Source organism: Paramisgurnus dabryanus, chromosome 7 (genome assembly GCF_030506205.2).
Source record: "Paramisgurnus dabryanus chromosome 7, PD_genome_1.1, whole genome shotgun sequence".
NCBI lineage: Eukaryota > Metazoa > Chordata > Actinopteri > Cypriniformes > Cobitidae > Paramisgurnus > Paramisgurnus dabryanus.
In genome coordinates this window covers 37,530,125-37,544,072 of record NC_133343.1, presented here as the reverse complement: position 1 = coordinate 37,544,072, position 13,948 = coordinate 37,530,125, and positions in this window count along the sequence as shown.

The following is a 13,948-nucleotide window of genomic DNA, read 5'->3' as shown; positions in this document are numbered from 1 at the left end:
TTCTCAGAGGTCCTCTGTGTTTTTAATCCCGTCCGAATCGGCCATGTCTGTGTTTTTCTCTGACGACCTCCGTAAGAATTCCAGAGCAATTTACCTACTGTTTTTCGCTGAACTCAGAGGTCATCTGAGAAATTTAATCCAAATCAATTATTTTTATTTGTTAAAATTAAATTATTAAATTACATGTTCTGTCATAATTTTACATTTAAAGCAAAATATTAAACATTACAAACACGCGTATCCAGAGCACGTGCTCTTCTGGAACACCCAAATGCATGAAACAGACACTCCCAGCTCTGGAATAGCCTGCATCATTTTAATCCCGTCCGAATCGGTACATAAAATCACAGACATCCTGGGGGACACGTTGAAACTCAAACGTTGTTTGGAAAACTAATCCCGTCCGAATAGTGCTTTACACACACCAAAGGAAAAATTGTGAATTGGACCATAGGTTCCCTTTAAGCACAGTGTAAATTAAAAAATATTTTTATGACATCATATTGCACTTTAAATTCTCATCAGAAAAACTATTGGCTATTTGAAAAAAAGGAGGAACCACTCAATATGTCCCGCCCTAACTTCCTGTTTCAGTAGAAATTACGTCAGTGCATCGAACAAAGCTGCGCATTCCAGGGCGGGTCTTTAATGAAATAATTCCCCGTACGGTTTCATTTCTAGTCAGTTCATCAGTTTCGAACCTTAAGCATGAACCCATTACATGAACGAAATTGATTTGAATCTTTTGATTAACAACTGTAATCACTCTCATTATTACCACTGACCTGATTTGGTCTTTCATACATTAATATAAACATACGCAGTGGAGTGCATATAGTATAAGTAAGAGGTATTCCCATTGTGGAAGAAAAAAGTCAATTTGTCTATTTAAAGTGACAAAACGAAGCTCAATTACACAGCCCGGAGCAGTACATGATCCTATTGATGGGTGGTATTATTTGTATTGGAAATGAGTCCAGTACTTCTATTAGAGCCCACACTTGTGTCTGACTATTTTGCCAAGCACTTGCTCCTCAGGAGAGTTTATTTGGCTGTAATTGAAACACCACCTGCAGCTTCGAGTGAAATCATTAACAAAGGTCACATGTGTCGGCAGTAAGATTACCTACACATGATGTTAGCATTGACTTGCTAATCCACCTGGCCAAGCTTGCTGAGTTTGGAGTTTGGCCTTTCCTGTCAATAAGGGAATTCTTGGCACAGCGTGCGTGCGTGCCTCATGTATTAAACAGCTCTGCTCTGGGACTCAAGCCTTCAGACGTGTTAAGTGAGTGATGTACTCGTTCGTGCAACAGCAACATCTGGATTTACAACTGGATTTACAACAATCTCTGGCAATTTGGCAAGTCTGTTCACACTGCACACAAATCCGATTTGGTTTACAAATCGGATCATTGGGATTGAGCATAAGCATCGTCATTTTGCAAGTGATGAAATCTGATAAGTCTGTTCAGATATTGTAGTATGCACACTGGTTGCCATGGTAATGATGAAAGTGTCAGCAGGATGCAGAGACTTTTTCGTACAGCAACTGTGAATACTTCAGGATAGAAAAGATGGAAAATTTGATATTTTGTCATCTCGGTGCAGATCGGATAGTTTCTTGATGTCATGACAAAAAACAGCAACCTACATAACTAATATAAATAATAAATTTAATTTTATAGCAGGCAGCATAGCTATTAAGTAAGTGATAATGTACCTCATAAGTAAAGTAAGGAACATTAAATATTGATTTGAAATTTTATGAGCCCATTTTAAACTAATGCAGAACTTCAACAAGGAAAACTCATTGATTTTCATATTTCAAGATTAAGTGTGTCACGATTTTAAATCGAAATCGATCGAAATTAAGTCACAAACTTAAACTTTGAATAAAGAAATGGAATCATCGATGCTGCCACGCCGGATGACGTCAAAGTTCCGCGAGAGCGATTTAAAAGCAGACTTCTCCGAATGATTTCGCAAATCGCTCTCGCGCTACTTTGACGTCATCCGACTGTCGATTATTGCGTCGCCGCATGAAGTCAAAAAAGCCTAATCAGAGCACGCACGCGTATCGCGTGCACAGCAGAACGGCGTCTGTTCAGACCGGTCTGAGATCTGTTTAAGATTCACAACAACTTATTTCAGTTGCTTAAGAGTTATTAAAACAGCATTTAAACATGACTTACTGGGATATAGTCTCACAATCTCGTCTGACGGTAATAAAAGCGCATTTTTAAGGTGCAAAGTACTGACTGGAATGTTCATCTGACAGGAAGTCTCGTTTTATCAGGTATGTGCGTGTACCATATTTGTCCACTGGCACCACGACTAACATGGCAGGGAAACTTCGGGATTTAAGGTCAGATATTATACTTCATGAAAGTCTAGTCTAAAAATGTCATAGAATTTTTTTGTGCTTTTAAAAAAATATGCAAAAATCAAAAATCGAATCGAGGATTTGGAGAATCGTGACACCCTTATTCAAGATGTTCAAATGTCACGAACAAGCTATTTGTTTTAATCATTTTTTTTTAAAAAATAATGTCATATATGTTATTAAAAATATTTAATTTTTGTGTAATATTAAATTGTAACTGTCAAAATGATTTCCAGCATCCGGGTTACTGTGTGTTATTAGTTTTGAGCAGTTGTTATTTGGAAATAACAAACTTGCAAATGTCGTGACTGGCCAATCAGAATCCATGATTCCAATGAGTCGTGTAATAACTAGATATATTTGATACTTAAAATAGTAATGGCTACATAGGTAACGACCTAAATTGACTAGAACATCAGAGATCATGTTTGTGTGTTTCAGCTTGTGGTGGCAAGCGATTGTACAATTTCAAACTGTTGAAATTACAGTGCATGTATCTTCCCTGCTGGTCGTGAGACTCAGACTAAAATGAGAGTGAGCGAGCGAGCACTAAGGCGAGTCACTTCAACTATAAAACATGCGCCCTGGGCACATCATGCGTTATGCATTGATCTTTGTAACTGTGGCAGGAAAACACCACATGGCGATTCCGTGCTTCTGCCAAATCCGCTCTTTAAAGACTGGAAAAGTGGCCAATTTAGGCAGGCAACACAGTCCAAAAGCAGTAAAATCAGTGTGACACATACCTTTCCTTAAATAACTTTATTTTTAAAATGGCTTCATTAAAACAGACATCAATTAATTAAAGACAGACACCAGGTTCCAAGACATCCACTCATTTTTGTAACTGACTAAAAAGGAAAATCGGGCCAAGATCCTTAAAAATGGTTCTTGCTAGTACGGTAATAGTCACCAGTTCCAAAAAATCTTAGAGGAAATGTATCCTTATGAAACCGAGACAAGCACATGCAAGTTATTCATTGACATCTCATGAGTTCAGAACAGCACAATCTAGGCTACATCAAAACAGCATCTGGCCTGCAGAAACATAACAACCCACATCTGATTTTCATATTGCTTAAGAGAAAAGCTAAATATTGTATGTGATCGGTGGAAAATTAGGGAAGGGAACACGATCATTTTAGGAGTTTAAACATTCGCTCCTTGCTGAGGAAGAATCCGGCTAGGATTTATGCCACGCGAACCGTAGAAAATTGTTGATCCAATACAATGAAATTTTCAGATTTATAGGTCTGCTCGGCTTTGTGGTATTTCGCGCAGGGTCTGGTAAGTGGAAGATGCCTTTCGCATTCGCAGGATCACCGTGTGCTCGTAAATTTCTCAGCGATCCTAATGCCATACAGATGTGCGGCGGGTGAGGTTTGTGCTAAAGCTAAGAACATGTCCGTGGTCGACCACAGCAGATGAATCGTGCTTGGGTGGGCAATTTATTGATTTGGTGTCAGAGACAGATTAGAGCATGTTAAGGTTACACGCACGGACGGGATAAATTAGAAGGAAATTGACCCTTGTCGGCCCTATAGATCCTGTCAGCTCATTTGAGATCATAGGAAATAATAAAGCATAATGTTATGACACAATTACATGTTTTCGAATGTCATGTTATTTATAACCTAAAGGAACAGCTCAACTAAAAAGGGAAATACAGTCATCACTTATTCACCCTCGTGTTTTTCAAAATCTTCTGTAAGCGGTTATAATAACATCTGTGTTTTCCAGTGAAAGTGAAAGGTGAAAATTACAAAGCAAGGTGTTTAATAGCCTCAGTCCCCATCCACTTTCATTATATGGAAGAAATCAGATAAGACATTCTTTCAGAAATAACAGAAAAACATATGACACAGTGACTTCAAAGGGATAGTTCACCCAAAATAGAGGGATAGTTACTCATTTACTCACTCACTGTTGTTACAAACCTGCATAAATATCTTTGTTCTGGTACACGAAGGAAGATATGTTTGTAACCAAGCCGATCAGACACAGATAGCAGATAACTCCAAAGCCAGATCCACACCGGATTCATGCCGAAGTCAGCAGCAGAAAAGCCCCATTTACTTCCATAGTAGGATAATGGGGCCTCTGATCGATTTGGTTACAAACATCCCTAAATTATCTTAATTTGTGTTCATCAGAACAAAGAAATGTATACAGGTTTGTAACACGATAAGAATGAGTAAATAACAAAATTTCACATTTCACATTTTTGGGTGAATTATCCCTTTAAGAGTGAGTAAATGATGAAAAATATCTCTCTCAAAAATGTTTCTTATCTATAAGATACATTTTTTAACATGCATTTTACAGAATTACTTGTGCATCTGGCAGTAACTTAAAAAGTACCTTAGGAGGAGAGCCATTCAATAATAAACAAGCCCTCGGTGAAGGTTAGCGGGTGTAGCAATCGACAAGGGTTCAAAAGTCAGCAATCACCTTGAGAATGTAATGCGCTCAGTAATTCAGAGATTACATAAGACGACCGAGGGCAGCCAACAGCAACAAATTCCACTTGGCTGTATTAGCATCTTATCTCACTTGACACACATTCCTGCGCTTGACTTCACAGTATTGAGTTAATCATCGCACTTCTCTGGAACGACAATAATGCACAGTCAACATCTTTGACCCTATAAGACTTCACAATCATCTGGTGGTGTAAACTGAATGTATAAATATTGATCTTAGATCACAGTTTATGTGCATGGTGCTATAGGTGATCATTTCCTCAATCACCGGTCAGAGTACCAATTTCAGAAATTATTTACACTGTCAGGAAAATAAGGTTTCTGTCCCTTTAAAAAGTCCTAATACAGGGCTCCAGACTAATTTTTTTCACTAGAAGCACAGTGGCCCCCACTGAAAATTTTAGGGGCGCAACCAGAAAATTTAGGGGCACACACTATAAATCAACATGCTAACCAAATATTCACATTTCTACTAATTTCCACTGTATTACTAATAAATACTTTAATGATAGATTCAGAAAGTACAATGTGTGGTTTCAAATTCAGTGTCACATCACAAAAAAAGGTCAAATTTACTGGTTGCACATGTGTGACTGGATGTAAAATTCAGTGGCGCACACTCTCAAATTTTGTGGGCAAAATGCCATCATTTGGTGGCAGTCTGGAGCCCTGTAATATGTATCATTTAGGTACAGATATGTAAACATTTAATACCAGTATGCTCCTCTGATGTACTAATATCAGCTTTTTTGTTGCAAATGTGTACTTTACTGATCCAGTGACAGCTAGGGACCATTTGGTCAATGCAGCACACAAGTGCATTCATGCTATACATTTTATTATGTGTGTGTTCCTTGGAAATTTAACACATAACCTTTGTGCTCTACCAGTTGAGCTACAAGAACACTGTAGGATCTTACTACAGCTCTGGATACTATTATACTGAATAGTCTGGTGGCATTGACAAGACAAAGGACGTCCTTTACAATCTCAAGAATCCTTAAGAAAAAAAGAAAGACAGACTAGGACTGTTGTGTGTGTGTGTGTGTGTGTGTGTGTGTGTGTGTGTGTGTGTGTGTGTGTGTGTGTGTGTGTGTGTGACATTGACAGAATATGAAATGTACATTCTGTTTGTACCTGCACATCAAATTGTAATATGATTGATGGATTTGACTTTTAAAATGTATGTGTTGGCCTGAATATGCGTATAGTCTATAAATTTATGCCTAAAACAAACTTGTGTAAAAGACTTGGCTTGGGTCCAAAATTTATATTTTGCTGCCTTACATTTTTAAGTAGCCTACAATCAAGTCATTCAACATTATATTTAACATTTTAAAGTAGACATGTCATGAAAATTTGACTTTTTACTGGTTTAAGTGCTATAATTGGGTCCCCAGTGTAACAAAAAACAACCCAGTAACTTAGTTTTGGTAAACCATTCTCTTCAAGCATGTGAAAAAAATAAGGGTCTTGTGATGTCAGAAGGGGATAATACTGCCCCTTAATCTGCACCATCAAACAACGGCTCTGCCATTTAGTACTGAGATCAGCTCATTTGCATTTTAAAGGACACCCAAAAACGCCACATTTTTGCTCACACCTACAAAAGTGGCAATTTTAACATGCTATAATAAATTATCTATATGAAATTTTTAGCTAAAACTTCACATACAAACACTGGGGACTCCAAGATTTATTTGACATTTTTTCGTAACTTATAAAAATAAGTTGAAATTGCTTATTTCGATGAGTTGAAGTTATGTAAAAACATAAAACAATAGTTAGGTAAAGTGACTTGATTGTATTTTAAATGTGTCTAGGTATTTAAATGTTTAAGACATTATAGACACACTCCTGATATGAAAGGAGGCAGTAATAATATAAGATTGGCACATTCTGGCTATATTTATGTTAACTATAGCAGTATTGATTGTATTCTTACATTTAGAGGTACAAAAGCTGTCAATGGAACAGTCATTTTCTAAAAAGGTGCCGATATGTACCATTTGGGTACCAATGTGTAGCTCTGCGGTGACCCAGTGACAGCTTTTGTACCTTTCTTTCTGAAGGTGCCAATCCCGGAATACATTTGTGAACTAACAAAATGACGTATTTTTTTAATTTTTTAAATTTTAATTTAAATTTACTTCATTTACATTGACTATAACATAATTATGTGTGGTATTTAAGTTTAAAACCTTAAAAATGCTGGGCTGTTTTAACCCAAGGTTGGATAAAATATGGACAAACCCAACCATTGGTTTTAAATTATCCTGCCGGGTTGTTTTGATCCATGTTTGGGTCAAATATGGACATTTTCTCTGTTAATTTAAAGGGGACATTTCACAAAACTTTTTAAGATGTAAAATACATCTTTGGTGTCCCCAGAGTATGTATGTGAGGTTATAGCTCAAAATAACATATAGATAATTTATTATAGCATGTTAAAATTGCCACTTTGTAGGTGTGTGCAAAAATTTGCCGTTTTGGGTGTGTCCTTTAAAATGCAAATGAGCTGATTTCTGCACTAAATGGCAGTGGCCTGGTTGGATAGTACAGATTAAGGGGCGGTATTATCCCCTTCTGACAAGTCAGATTTTCATGATATGTCCCCTTTAAACCATCAATTAGGTTCGTCCATATTTTAACCAATGACGGTTTGAAACAACCCAGCATTGTATATTTAGTTGTTAGCTTAGCAACGGGGAGACAAATTTTATTAAAACAACTTTAACTTCAGTCTCTTGCCTGCTTTACGCATTAAACACAAAAGTTATGGCGTGTGGAGTTGCTGCTTATGTAGAGCATTCCAGGTCAGAGCTTATGAGGTTCCATTGTGCCGACAGCTTATTAAGTTTGAGAACAGGAATAGTATGTTTTGTGTGTCTTGGCTGGACCATCAGCTCTTGGTTTTAGTCTATGTGTACTACCATCATAATTGTGTGGTGTGCAGATGTAATGCACACCGCTCAGGGATTGAAAGCGGTGCCACAGGAGTCCGAGTGCAGTCCAGGGGTGACAAGCCAACACATTCAGCAATGCACATGTAAGGAGATCTGTCTATCTACACCAAGTCCCCAAAGGCACATATGTGTGTGTGTGTGTGCATGTGGAAAGAGAGAACAGACACTAAGCCAAGCATGTGACAGCTTCGCAACCTTGCAAACTATAAACTGATAACAAGGCACCGGGTGGAGCGAATGCATGCCATGCTCTCAATACTAAGCCTTGTATTAGGTAATGGAAAAACTAAAACGTAAAGTTTAAGGTTGTAGAGGAAGCTTGTCAGACGTTAGTTATAAGCTTAGAGTGTGATGGATAGCAACAAAAGTGTGGTTACTTAGGACAAAAGAGAGGGCAAGTGTATTTAGCCTGCTTGCATAACCTTTGTTCCTTAGCTGATAAGAAAGCACGCCTCACGGTGAGCCATCGACTGAAGCTAGAAATGTGCAGATGCATTTTGAGAAATCCCTTATGCCAAGTTCAGACTGCACGATTTTAGCCCTGATTTTGATTCGCTGACAGGTTTTGAGAAATCGCCGACAAATGCCAAAAATCACAGGCAATTCGATGCTCGTGCACGCGAGTGACAATCACACAGTGTGAATTATAAAATACGCATTCTGAGAGGATCGCCGACGAGTCGCCGACACCCGTGAGATATTTGGCATGCTAAATATCTGGACCGATCGGCGATTCAAAATCATGCCGTGTGAAATGTTTTGACTGACAATAACATCGGCGATGACCGATAACATCGGCGAGTTCAGCCAATGAGAGCGCAACATACAGGGCAGCTGGAAGTTCGGGGGGAATCTCTCAAAACATTCCATTTTTTTTACAGTGTGGACTTGACTTCTTTAGAAATAAACATGCTATTATGTGCACTTAATTTTCAGAATTATATTTTAACTTACTATTATTTATCTTGACTAGAGATAAGTTGTTATAAGTTATAAAATATAGCTGAAATAAGTCAACTTTTTTTTATAAGTTGTAGCAACTCATCTCTCTAAATCCGAGTTAATTAAACAAAAAAGGCAGCAAATAGTTTTTTACAGTGTGGTCATACCTCAACAAAGAACTCAAGCTTTTCGGCAAAAACTGTACGAAGGGATGCACAAGTGTAGCGTTGTTCCTCAGCTTATGGAAAATGAGAGTGAAACTAAGGAAACTAAGAGGCGCACTTTGACAGGTTGGCTCGATGCCTCTGCGGCTTCCATTTACCCCACTGTGTTCCAGCAAAACTTCTCTCTTCCAATAACAACTTGTGCTAAAATATTAATAATCTCTGACTTTTGTTTCAAATGGAAAACAAATAAGGGATTGTGGCTTTTCTCAAAGCAGCAATTCCTCAAAGATGAGATTTATATAGCGTGGTTTAGACAGCTCTGCGGCAAAAACCTGACTTTGCCACGCTGACTTGTGATGCTTTTACACAAATGCGTCGCTCTTGAAAAGTTTAATGGATGTAACTAAGAGGCCGCTGGCACAAAAGAGGAAGCCAACTTTTGGGGGGCTGAAAATATCTACAGTGTCTTAGACAACGGGAGTATATTCACATTACATTTGGCTACTTGAACCTGACACCTCGGCTAATTGTTACCATGGCCTTGGGAGTAAGGCTATACAGCTTGAGATTCAGTGCCTCTGTTATCTGAGAGCTATGCGGCAGTGGCTGGAAGGAATAGTTCACCCAAATATGACAATTCTTTTATCATTTACTCACTCTTACTCTCAAAAGGTGCTTAAAAGGTTTCTTCACAGTTAAAAAAAAAAACGTTTTTGGTTCCACAAAGAACCATTCAGTCACCTTTCTAACCAGGAATTCTGCTATTAAAGGGGCCATGTCACAAGATTTTTTTAAGATGTCAAATAAATCTTTGGTGTCCCCAGAGCACATATGTGAAGTTTTAGCTCAAAATACCATATAAATAATTTATTAAAGCATGTTAATATTGACACTTTGTAGATGTGTGCAAAAATGTGCCGTTTTGGGTGTGTCCTTTAAAACCCAAATGGGCAGATGAAGTGCAAACACTGATCACAATGATGGTGGTTTGTTGAAATTGAAACTCAATTGTGCTGTAAATTATTTTCTCTCTTTGCACTAAATGGCAGTGCTGTGGTTGGATAGTGCAGATTAAGGGTCGGTATTATTATAATAAGAGCTCCTTATGACCTCCTTAGGAGAGCCACATTTCAACAACCTATTTTTTCATGTGCTTGTAGAGAATGGTTTACCAAAACTAAGTGACTGGGTTGATCTTTTTCACATTTTCTAGGTTGTTAGAAGCGCTGAGGACCCAATCATATAATCATGGAAAGACAGATTTTCATGCCATGGCCCCTTTAAACAAAAAAAATTGAAGTTAAAATAATGCAAACTGAAAGCTTTAACAGCATTTAACAGCACAGGCTGTCTTTCTTTTAATGACTAAACAAAATACTATAAAGATTAATAAGCATTTACTTACAAATTAAATTATCTCCACTGTTCAATCAATTAAAGTACAAAATGAAAGCTTACCTAACCTCGAATAATGACAAACGTTGAGACAAAGAAACAGATGGTGAATGAGAGGATGAAAGAGAGAGGAGTCAAGCCCTGAAGAGCAACAGATTCATTCGTCTTTTAGGGTTATTCATCTGCTCAAGTACCGGAATCACATCACTTAAAAGGGAAATAGATTGAGTTTTCTATTAGTATAGCACACAGGGGATCATGTGTGTGGGGTTAACACGTTGTCCTTGTTCTGTCAGCATTAAACCTATGCGGTTAAGGACAATCTCAGGCAATGTGTTTCCCTTGAAAGAGTCATTTTAACAATGTATGACAGAACAGGCACCAAATTTGACTTTTAGAGTGGAAGTGCCGTTATTTTTTTTTTAAAATTGTAGTACAAATGTTAGCTTTAAGGATATGTTAAAGCAAAACATTGACAAAATTTGCTTAATGATGATGAAAGCATTAAACAAATTTACTTTTAGCATACCTTAGCATAATCCATTGAATCTGATTAGACCATTTAGCATTCTGCTAAAAAACAACCAAAGAGTTTCAATATTTTTCCTATTTAAAACTTGACTCTTCTGTAGTTACATCATGTACTAAAACCGACAGTAAATTAAAGTAGCAATTTTCTAGGCCGATATGGCTAGGAACTCTCAAACTGGTGTTATAATCAAGGACTTTGCTGATGTAATATGGCTGCAGGAGGCACAATGATATTACGCAGTGCTCAAAAATAGTCCCCTGCTATTGAAAATTACTAAGGGGACTATTTTCGAGCACTGCGTAATATCATTGTGCCTCCTGCAGCCATGTTACAGCAGAAAAGTCCTTGATTATTACGCCGTAATGAGAGTATAGTTCCTAACCAAATCTGCCTAGAAATTCGCAACTTTTAATTTTCTGTCGGTCTTAGTACACGATGTAACTACAGAAGAGTCGAGTTTTAAATAGGAAAAATATAGAAACTCTTTGGTTATTTTAGCGCAATGCTAACGGTCTAATCAGATTCAATTAAAGGCTCTCTAAGCGAATCTGCGAGACGTTAGTTATTGTTGACGTTTGAACTGTTTTCAAACAGACGGAGCGTAGCTAACTCCTCCCCCTCCCTTCCGTGCTTTCATGAACGCGCCCAACCCCCACCCCCAAATCCTTTTTGTCGTTTATTGGCTGGAATACTTTGTTTTGTTTTGTGCTGCTAGGTTTGGCCATGTTGATATTGCCGTTTGTGAAGCCTGGGCTGTCTACAGAGATCGCGTTTTTTTACAGTTTGATCAGCTGACAGGCAGCAAGCAGATAGTGAGTAGATGTTTCCGGTATGTAACAAAAAAATTTTATGGTCTAAAACGCTTAGAGCGCCTTTAACTGTGCTAAGCTATGCTAAAAGTGGTACCGCCAGACAAGGAGATCAGCTGAATGGATTCCAAAATGGTAAAAATCTAATATTTAACTCTAGGGGAGCTGGAAAATGAGCATATTTTCAAAAAAGTGGAATGTCCCTTTAAGATTCATTTCGGTCAATTGGATCACAAGTGGACAAGAGAGACACATTTAGACCTGGCATTTTGTCCAATTTCGCCTACTTTTGACCTGAATTTGTGTGGGGGTGGTCTGTGGGCGAGTCCCTCTGCTGTCGTTCAAACACAAGCTGGACAAATGACAGGTTTAAAATGACGCAAACTAATATTAGGTCAGGGTGTGCTGCTGGTTTTGAGTATTGTACATTAAGAGCTTTCTCAAAGCAATTGATGAAACAAGCTCATGCAGCTTGAAAAATGAAACAAATGAAAGAGGAGCTTCAGTTTTATCAATGAAAGCACAAAAATTGCGGTGAACAAAGTGGGTTCGTGCTAGAAGTCATGTCCAATGAATAAACATTATGCTCAGTACATTATATTAGATCAATAGGCAGAGAATAGCCGGTCTTTTGTGGCAATTCGAACACATTATCACATGCGTGTCTAAACCACTAAAGCAATCCGGTCAAATGCGTTTTCGCTACCTCTGAATGTGATCGAAAGGGGACAAGCTCAAAATGTTTTACACCTGTATTTACCGTCGTCCACATGTGATCCAACCGACCAAAATCTTAAATACCTGGGGGCGTATTACAGAAACTTTCTATCTTAGGTCTTAACTTAAGATATGATGTGTTAAGTTAAGATTTTTCACAAATTCATATTACAGAAGCAAATCTTAAATTGATTTAGGATTCTCATCTTATTTCACCAAATCTTATCTCATCTCTAGTTAGGAAATCCCAAATCGCTTAATCATGTTCAGCTATCAACTCTCAGGTCTGTTACCAAGCAACCAGCAATGCGTGAGCTGCTGCTACAGTAAACAAAAGAATTGTCCTTTTAATTTCAATGGGCCAGAAAAATACATTTGATTAAATTCATAGTAATCATAGTCTGTGTTTTTTGTATTAGTGTTTTAGCACATCATCTATCAGTTACCGTTCAATTTAAACATTAAGCTAATGTGACTTACAAAAATTAAAAAATTTATTCTTCCTAAGTGCTAGGATACTATTGTACATTTCAACATTTGATAGAGACATGACAAAAAATAGATGCTGAGTCAAGTGTGTACTGTATTCACTATAATCCCATCAAGTGTTCACGGATAAGATAACTGTTTTTTAATAATGAGGGATGACAGAAATTGAAAGATCGCTCCACTAGTGAGAAACATTGTGATTATGTGAATGTGTGAAGGTAAAAAAAACATTCAAAGAATAATCCAAAAACAAACATTGATGTTTTTCATCGTCCACTTTGTTAAAAATGTAATGTCATTCTCCCGCAGCTCTATCATAATGTGATTGTTTCAGCTGGCTCTCATTAAAGTTTTAAGTTAGGACACCTGTGAGGTTACCCTATAGTTAAGACCGTTTTTAGGATGTTTTGTCAAGTTAGGATGCTTCTGTAATACCACTTTCCTATCTGCAGTTAAGATAAGATAATGCATTTAGGAACATCATTCTGTAATAGCTTTTGTCTTAAATGAGGTCCTAACTGAAATTACCATGGTTACCAAACAGTTAAGATAATATTTTAAAGTTAGGACTTTTCTGTAATACGCCCCCAGGTGTAAACAGCCTCTATGTCAACACCTCCAACAAAACTGTGAAGGTATAGAAACCTGCATGGGATGGATTTTTCCCGCTCCCGTCTGCTCCTGCAAAAACAATCTATATATTAGTCCCATTCCCACCAGCAAACATAGATTTTTCTATACATTTTTCAGTACATTGTGCTTCTGCCCGCTCATCTTTTCCAATCTTTTCCAATATATGGTTTTCCCCACTTGTTCCCGCTGAATAAAATATAAAAGGTTTTGGGGGTGAGTTTCCCAGACTTTAATAAGCAACCTTTAGGCAAGAATCCCAGACAACCCTCTCAGAAAATATGATACAGCGAGACGTTAACCATTAAAAGGTTTAAATATGTACCGTTTAGGTACAGATACGTATATATTTGGTATAAATATGCACTTTTTAGGTACAAATGTGTACTTTTTAAAAGGGTACTGCCCCTGTGACAGCGTTGGTACCTTTAT